This window comes from Empidonax traillii, unplaced genomic scaffold (assembly GCF_003031625.1).
Source record: "Empidonax traillii isolate 1590-97213 ecotype Southwest subspecies unplaced genomic scaffold, ASM303162v1 scaffold909:size282043, whole genome shotgun sequence".
Taxonomy (NCBI): Eukaryota; Metazoa; Chordata; class Aves; order Passeriformes; family Tyrannidae; genus Empidonax; species Empidonax traillii.
Window position 1 is genome coordinate 235,928 of NW_020956102.1, and position 6,248 is coordinate 242,175.

The following is a 6,248-nucleotide window of genomic DNA, read 5'->3' on the forward strand; positions in this document are numbered from 1 at the left end:
GGCACATAGGGCTCGTGTGGGCACAGGACAGGCAGAGCTGCCACATTTGGAGCTGCCAGGATGCAGGAATGGCCCTGCTGCTGCTGTGGATACCAGGCAAGGCAGTCCTGGCCAGGAGCAGGGCCAGGGATTTACATTGCAAATCCTGCAAGGCTGAGCTCAGCCCCCCTGGGGCCAGCACAGTCATGAACTGGCCTTGGCAAACCTTGCTGAGGGTGATGGGGCTGCCATTACATAAGGAGGTCACTTGTCCTTCTGCTTCTCCTCTGTCTCCCTTCAAACAGGGGGTTGGGGATTCAAAGTGGAGACTTTGAGAGCAACCTTGTGTTCAGTAATGTCATTTAGCACACAGGTTTGAGCTATCACCTCACCTGACACGGGCCAGAGGAATTAACCTCAGCACTTGCAGTGCAAAAGAGGATGTTTTTCTTTCCAGTAAAAAAAAAAAAATCCCTAAAAACACGGGATATTTCTAATTTCAACTCATAATCATTGAAGTGAAGATTGTGGTATCTGAAATGCTCAAAAAGCTGGTGTTTTACAACAGTTGTAGCAGGAAAGTGAAGCATCTTGGAGAAGCAAGAGTGGCTCTCCCAACCAGTTTATGACATGGACACTGGGAGAAGGGTCTTGGCAGGGGGAAGTGCACCAAAATCTCTTGCCATCAGTGGCACAGGCTGATTGTGCATCACTTGCTGAGAACAAAAAACTTACCTGGTTTGGAGGCTGCAGGAAGTTCTGTGACTGGACAGGGACGAGCTGCTAGTGCCTGTTACCAACATTGGCTTATGATACTCTACAATTCATAAGTACAGCACATAACTATATTATACACGTTATAATTTATCAAATCATCCAGCAGGAGTTAAAACTATACCTTGGGAAATTCAGATCCACAGGGATAGCGAGGTGTAGCCAGTTCAGCGGTGAATGTGGCCAGCAGGGAATGATCCTGAATTTCAGGCACTTTCCCAAAAGCAAGAAAAAAGAATTATAAAAACTATGTTGAAAAAAATGAATCTCCTCGAGATGTGTGATGGCTCTGCTGCCAGTGGAGCTGCCCTGGCTGTGGGCAGCATCACCAGGCAGGTGAGCACACCTGGCTTGGTTTGGGAGATGTTGGTTTACCAGGGACTGAACTGCCTGTGGATTCCTCCCAGCGTGGATAATCCACAGTCACTCAGAGAGAGCAATAAATCCTGGAGCTCTTGTGCCAGCCCTCCTGTCCCCAGTGCTTGGGTCACTGAGACAGCACTGGCAAACTGAAGGGAAAAACAAAGCAACTCCTTTTCACTAAAGCAGGGGAGAGTGGTGGATGTCACTTTGCAGATCTCATGAAACCCTCCTGCCTGGCACTGGGGCAAACCAAACCAAACCCTGCTGCCAGAGCAGTCTGGGGTGGGGAATGCAACTGGGACCTGAAGGGCGAGGGAAGAGGTGCAAGGCTGGCTGCTGGAGGTAGATTTTTTTGTGATTAGACCATTTAGTCGGGTCAGAAAAAGCAGATAAGCCTCAGGGAAAAACAAGCCCTTCTCTGAATTTGAAATAGAAGCAGCAAATTGACAGATGGCTCAGGATAGCAGGACAGGGGCCAGCTAATCCCTGAGATAAGATCTCCAACACAGCCTTGGACAGGCAGGAACCATCCCTCTCCCTGCAGACACCCTGGCAGGTGGGCAAATGCCACCTCAGCAGTTGGGTGTCCTCATGTCCAAGGGGATGGTGCAGTTCTGGTGCTGAGGGGGCTGAGCCCAACCCATGCCAAGGGGCTGCTCCTCAGCCTTGCTCTTACACAGCACAAAGGCTCATGGGGAACAGTCTCCTCCTCCACCCCTTTTCAAATATTTTGCATCCCCACAGAAATGCGAAAGTGTCTCCCAGGCACCAAAACCATCCTGTGAGGAGATGGCAGAATCAAACCTCGGAGGAGAAAGTTTGTGCTGTGCATTCCTGAGTGCCACTGCAGGCCACAGCTTCCTGGGCTGGCAGCAACTCCTGGGACCCCTCTGAGCAGAGCACCAACCTTCCTCAGGCACTGGGAACTGGCCTGGAAAGCAGCACAGTGCTGTGCTTACACTCTGACACCCCCCGGGCCGGGGCCACGGACTCGCAGGAATCACCCAGAGCAGCTGTGGCTGCTCCAGCCCTGGGAGTGTCCAAGGCCAGGTTGGACGGGGCTTGGAGCAACCTGGGCTGGTGGAAGGTGTCCCTGCCCATGGCAGGGGGTGGCACTGGATGGTTTTTAAGGCCCCATCCAGCCCAAACCATCCTGTGATTCCATGATCCCACGACTCCAGCACAGGAGCTGCCTGAACAGCCAATTCCATCATTTCTGTCTCCATTCAGTCCCCACACTTTCACCTGGTCTCCCTCATAACACCAGAGGCTTGGAAAGGTTTAGTTCAGATTACTGGAGAAGGTTTTAGGAAAATTCCTCTATGACATCCTTCAGAGGACTCTGCCCCTCACCCCATCAGACAATCCCGTTTTCCCTCTTGGGGGACTCGGGCTGGATTGACAGGACAAGACATCCATCCTGTGGGTGCACGCAGCTCCTGGGGCCTCTCTGTGTCAGGCTGGTTTAACAACAAACATTTCACAGCCCCTGGAGCATCCCATCCAGCCTGGGAGACGCTGGGAGAGGTCCCCGGCCCGGCCAGCTCTTCATGCCTGGCTTACCCCGCTGATGGAACGGGGATGAAAACGATTTTCACATTTTTGTTTCGTTTCAAGATCCCCCATATTGACAAAATGTGAGGGTGAGGCAGACTGACATCCAGCTTCGACTTGGGAAGTAGTTCAGCACTAACCTATTAAGCTGATGAGCTCCAGTTCCCCGGCTTGGTTTGGCAAAATCAGACCCAGGAAGTGGCTGATTATTCAGTGGGAAGAAGCACAAAAGATCTGCGCCTATAATTTCCCCAAAGCAGCTGGAAGTGTTGTCTAATTCTGATGGAATTCTTAAACTGACACAGAGACTGTCAGGGAACCGACCCCTGGAAAAATCGGGATAATAGCACATGGTTTTGCTCCCAGATTTTAGGATTTCCCTATGTAAGTGTTACATTGTGCACCCAGTCCAGTAGTGCCCCAAGAAACCTGGCCCAACACAAATACAGATCAAACAGGGCTGTCCAGCTGAGAAATACAAAAGGCTTTCAAAGACAGAGCTTTTAAGGGCCGAACTCAAGAGATTTCTGTGGGATTTGGGATTGAAGGGGGATGCCACCTCAGCCAAAGGCAGTTTAGGCTAACAAATTCCTGATGCTGGGCAAAAGGGAACATTATTGGCAGGATGACTGGATTTCATCTGCTCACTGTCTGCCAAGGCAATGTCATTTCTTGCCCCTCCTGCCTCCCTGGCTCTGTTGGAGGAGGCTGTTTCCTGAATTTCCTTGGTGAGGTCAAACAGGCAAGACCAACAGGGAAGAGGCCCCAGGAAGTCAGTCCTGCACGAGAACTGAGTCCTGTTCAACGGTTACTGTGATGATACAACATTTACAGTGCACGGGGGGGCCTGGAGGGACCAACATAACCAAAAACCCAGCCAGGTCAGTACTCACCTCCAGCAGCCTGGTGTGGCTGCCACCCAGGGAAGGGTAAAAGCATGAGGAAAATATACTTGACCAGCATATTTTCCAAACCTCCAGCTGTTTGTGTCTCAGAGACCCCTCAGGCTGGGGGATGCAGCAGTTCTTTTCACCACTGGGTATTTTTTTTCCTTCTATTCCTATTCCTATTTCTGTTCCTGTTCTTCTCCCTATTTCTGTCATATTTTCCTGGCATCTTTGCAGAAGGGAGGGAGTGAAATGCTAGAGATGTTCCTTCACCCCTTTCCCCCTTGACCTTCCCCACCCTGGCCCTGTCCCTTTACCTGGGATATTTATGAAGAAGGGGATGAATGGTCCGAGCATTTGGGAGTCTCCTGGTCACAAATCAGTCTCAAAACTGACCCTGATATTTGTGCAGAGATGTTTTTAAGTTGGGAAGACGAGCAGGGGGGTGCAATGTGCCTCTGACAGCTCCTTGCCCAGGGAGCCCTGAGTCCAGCACATCACCCCACAGCACGAGGCATTTGACAGATGAGTCTCTGACATTCTTGTCACGTCTCCCTTCTCCTCTTCCCCACTCGCCCAAGGCTGGAAATGCTGGAGGCGAGCTGGGAGGTCTGGCTCGTGTCCTGGAGCCTGTCAGGGCCGGGACACACAGCCCAGGGCCTGCAGCTGGACTCACAGGAGGCTCCAGAGAGGCTTCATCCTCATCCTGTCCGTGTGTGCCCCGGGGTGCAGCTCGGCTCTGTCGGGACACCACGGTTGGGAGCATCAGGAAAGCATGGAAAGAGTGCCTGGGAAACAGAGGGAGGGGGGGAGAGACAGAGGGAGAGGGGAACAGAGTTTCTGTGCCCGTTGGGATCACGCTCAGGGAAAAGGACAGACACCCTGTTGGGGTCTGGGATTAAACAGAGCATTCGATTTTTCTGAGAGAGATCCCAGTCCCACGTGTGAGAGGGGACATGGGCTGGTGCAGGCAGGGCAGAGCAGCTCCTGGAGGGTCCAGCTGTCCTTTGGGGCTGCCAGGCTTTACAAGGCTGGGCAGAGCACTGGGGAACGCAGCACTGGGCTCTGAATGCACTGGGGATGTGAATGTATTTGGGGTGTGAATGCACTTGGGATCTGCAGATTGTGTGACACAGAAACCCCCCCAGTTTTCTCCCAGGTTTTTGGGGGAGCAGTGAATATGAAATCCTCTTCCTCCAGTAGATGCTACACGGGAATGACCTGGGGACACGTTAGACGGTGATAAGTGACTCTCTCCATCCCCTTTTATCCTGTTTACAACACAGAGGCTTTCCTCGAACAAAACCCTTTTTTCCCTCTCCCCGCTCCTGGCTGTTGTGTCTAAACGAGCCAATTTGCTGAAGGACTCCTCCTGGAAGCACTGCAAGTCTAACAAGACCTGACCATGCCTCTTTGTTTCTGGCAAAAATCAATTTCTTCACAAAAAAAGAACAGAAATCTCTTTCTGCATTTCAGTTCTGGCCATTCCATCAGGGCTCCTGTGATACCTCTCCCAGCCCTGGCCAAGAGGGAAGTCCCAGCCTCTATTTTCATTCCACCTATTTGCAGAAAGCGTTGGAAAAACGGGGTTTTAATGGCTCAGGGCAGGGGGAGCGAAGGACAGGAATGTGTTTGTTGCTGCTGCAGTTGATGGGTTTGTTGATATGTTGTTTATTCTTGGCCTGATGTGATTTCTGGGGCTTATTTGACAGCCAGGGGATAATCTTTTGCCAGAGGCCTGGCTGGCTGAGTGGCAGGGCAGACAAAGTTTGATGCATTATCTGAGAGGCAAGGGATGGACCCACAGGGGCAGAGTCTCTCGTTAATTAAGGATGTGTAGTTATTTCACTCATTTGTATCCCTGTGATGCTTGTTCTCCTGTGACTAGGCTGCATTCTGCAGGTGCTCACCCTGAACTGCAAATCAGCAGCACTCTGCAGACTGTTCCAGCCCCAAGGATTCCTGTTCTGCCCAGTCCCACATCAGGAGGTGCCTGAAAGTAATTTCTCACCTTTCCTCCAACCTTTGTCAAAGTCCTTCAGGATCTTGAATTTTTGCTGCAGTTATTTATTTAGGCTTTGCCTAAGTGAGGAGCAGACAGGGCTGGTGTTGCTGAAGAGAGCTTGGGGTTTAAACCAGCGTATTTAACTGCCTTGGAGCATTTTATCTGGATGGAGCCAGTTTAAGACACTGTTCTTGGTGACAAAGCAGGTTTCTCTCCACACCACAGGTGGGACAGGCAGCACAAACCCAGAAAAGGGCAGAATCAACCTAACAAAGAAACCAGTAGAAAATGGCACCATTTAACAGGGGGAAGAAATGGAGAAGGAGAGAGCTGAGAGCTCGCCTGGGCCAGGGGGGCAGAGCTGCTCCTGATGAGTTTGAAATGCCTGATCCCATGGTATGTACTGGATGCTTTACAGAATACAGGCCTTTCCCAGTTCTTCCCAATCAAGCATTTATTAGGATGAAGCCCCGTTTCCTGACAAGAACCATTTTCCGTTAAACTACACTGACAAAAAGGAGTCACTGTATTAATTGGGGCTTTTCAATCAATCGGTGTTTGATTTTAATCAGTGTTTTTAATCAATCATAGTGCTAATTGGAGCTCTTCCAATCAATCACTGATAAAAAACAGTTTGCAGTGTCCTGCTGCCCTGACTAACTGGCTTATATCTTCTCTTTTTAATT